The 2,500-nt window shown below is 49.5% G+C and overlaps 3 non-coding genes across 3 annotated transcripts; all 3 read right to left on the reverse strand.

The window, feature by feature from the left end:
• Positions 1-109: 109 nt before the first annotated feature.
• On the reverse strand, positions 110-228 carry LOC139252950 (5S ribosomal RNA). Its single transcript, XR_011591739.1, has one exon. It is a non-coding gene; the product is annotated as a 5S ribosomal RNA (ribosomal RNA).
• Positions 229-1,098: 870 nt separating this feature from the next.
• LOC139253090 (5S ribosomal RNA) lies at positions 1,099-1,217 on the reverse strand. The gene has a single exon (XR_011591874.1). It is a non-coding gene; the product is annotated as a 5S ribosomal RNA (ribosomal RNA).
• An 870-nt stretch (positions 1,218-2,087) lies between these two features.
• On the reverse strand, positions 2,088-2,206 carry LOC139252726 (5S ribosomal RNA). Its single transcript, XR_011591516.1, has one exon. It is a non-coding gene; the product is annotated as a 5S ribosomal RNA (ribosomal RNA).
• Between the last annotated feature and the right edge of the window lie 294 nt (positions 2,207-2,500).

Consider the following 2,500-nt stretch of genomic DNA (forward strand, 5'->3'; position numbering starts at 1 on the left):
AGGAAAGAAATGGTGAAAGCAAAGTGAGAGAGAGAGCAGCAAAAAGGTTGTTGATGGATCAACGGCATTGTGTGTGCAGAAGCACGAGCAGCCTGTGGATGGCAGCAAAAGCCTACTGCACCTGGTATTCCCAGGCAGTCTCCCATCCAAGTACTAACCAGGCCTAACTCAGCTTAGCTTCCGAGATCAGACGGGATCGGGCGTTTTCAGACTAGTGTGGCCGTAGGCATCGATGTCATGGCTTTCTCTTTACTTAAACGGACATAAGGCTGTTCTTCACTTCTTTTTCTCCTTCCATGCATTCATCCAAGGAATCAGCACTCAAGATTCATTTCACCATTTACCTTCCGCCACACCCACCTCTTGCTGCTCTGACTCCCACACAAGCAAACGACAAGCCCTACCCTTCATTGCCTTGCCTCAAGCTTCAAAACTGCCTGACTTTCACCATTCCCTCACTCACCCACAAATCACTCACTCACTCACCCCCCAATCTCACGCTCGCCAACCTCGAAATCTCTCATCCCCTCAAATCGCTCTCCCCCAAATCTCCCCATCCCCAAATCTCTCCTCCCCCAAAAAAGCTTCCACCGCCCCCAAAACACCAGGATTGTTTCATTTCCAATCCCACCAATTATTAAGCCAGATCGCTGTTGTAGCCACATTTCGGAACCCCATGTGGCAAGTGGCGCCTGCTACTCGGCATTCTGATTTGCAACACTCCTCACATGAACACACATGCATTCCAGCAGCATGCTAGTTGGCTTTACATTTTTCCTGCATTGAATTGCAGCTCTTCCTGCACGATTCTTTGTTCTCTTGCTGTTTGTCCCTCTCAGGTTTCTATGCACCTTGTCTCTCCTCTCTGTTGCTGCGTCCTGGTGTGCCTGCGCCAGCGTGTATTTTTTTGCCAACTTATTTTGTTGTTCTGCCTTCTTTCGTCCCTTGCGTCGACCCCCTTGCATTTGTGTAGCAGCAGGAGAATGTGCAGGAAAGAAATGGTGAAAGCAAAGTGAGAGAGAGAGCAGCAAAAAGGTTGTTGATGGATCAACGGCACTGTGTGTGCAGAAGCATGAGCAGCCTGTGGATGGCAGCAAAAGCCTACTGCACCTGGTATTCCCAGGCAGTTTCCCATCCAAGTACTAACCAGGCCTCAGTCTGCTTGGTTTCCGAGATCAGACGGGATCGGGCGTTTTCAGACTAGTGTGGCCGTAGGCATTGATGTCATGGCTTTCTCTTTACTTAAACGGACATAAGGCTGTTCTTCACTTCTTTTTCTCCTTCCATGCATTCATCCAAGGAATCAGCACTCAAGATTCATTTCACCATTTACCTTCCGCCACACCCACCTCTTGCTGCTCTGACTCCCACACAAGCAAACGACAAGCCCTACCCTTCATTGCCTTGCCTCAAGCTTCAAAACTGCCTGACTTTCACCATTCCCTCACTCACCCACAAATCACTCACTCACTCACCCCCCAATCTCACGCTCGCCAACCTCGAAATCTCTCATCCCCTCAAATCGCTCTCCCCCAAATCTCCCCATCCCCAAATCTCTCCTCCCCCAAAAAAGCTTCCACCGCCCCCAAAACACCAGGATTGTTTCATTTCCAATCCCACCAATTATTAAGCCAGATCGCTGTTGTAGCCACATTTCGGAACCCCATGTGGCAAGTGGCGCCTGCTACTCGGCATTCTGATTTGCAACACTCCTCACATGAACACACATGCATTCCAGCAGCATGCTAGTTGGCTTTACATTTTTCCTGCATTGAATTGCAGCTCTTCCTGCACGATTCTTTGTTCTCTTGCTGTTTGTCCCTCTCAGGTTTCTATGCACCTTGTCTCTCCTCTCTGTTGCTGCGTCCTGGTGTGCCTGCGCCAGCGTGTATTTTTTTGCCAACTTATTTTGTTGTTCTGCGTTCTTTCGTCCCTTGCGTCGACCCCCTTGCATTTGTGTAGCAGCAGGAGAATGTGCAGGAAAGAAATGGTGAAAGCAAAGTGAGAGAGAGAGCAGCAAAAAGGTTGTTGATGGATCAACGGCACTGTGTGTGCAGAAGCATGAGCAGCCTGTGGATGGCAGCTAAAGCCTACTGCACCTGGTATTCCCAGGCAGTCTCCCATCCAAGTACTAACCAGGCCTCAGTCTGCTTGGTTTCCGAGATCAGACGGGATCGGGCGTTTTCAGACTAGTGTGGCCGTAGGCATCGATGTCATGGCTTTCTCTTTACTTAAACGGACATAAGGCTGTTCTTCACTCCTTTTTCTCCTTCCATGCATTCATCCAAGGAATCAGCACTCAAGATTCATTTCACCATTTTCCTTCCGCCACACCCACCTCTTGCTGCTCTGACTCCCACACAAGCAAACGACAAGCCCTACCCTTCATTGCCTTGCCTCAAGCTTCAAAACTGCCTAACTTTCACCATTCCCTCACTCACCCACAAATCACTCACTCATTCACCCCCCAATCTCACGCTCGCCAACCTCGAAATCTCTC

This window comes from Pristiophorus japonicus, unplaced genomic scaffold (assembly GCF_044704955.1).
Source record: "Pristiophorus japonicus isolate sPriJap1 unplaced genomic scaffold, sPriJap1.hap1 HAP1_SCAFFOLD_479, whole genome shotgun sequence".
NCBI classification, from domain to species: domain Eukaryota; kingdom Metazoa; phylum Chordata; class Chondrichthyes; family Pristiophoridae; genus Pristiophorus; species Pristiophorus japonicus.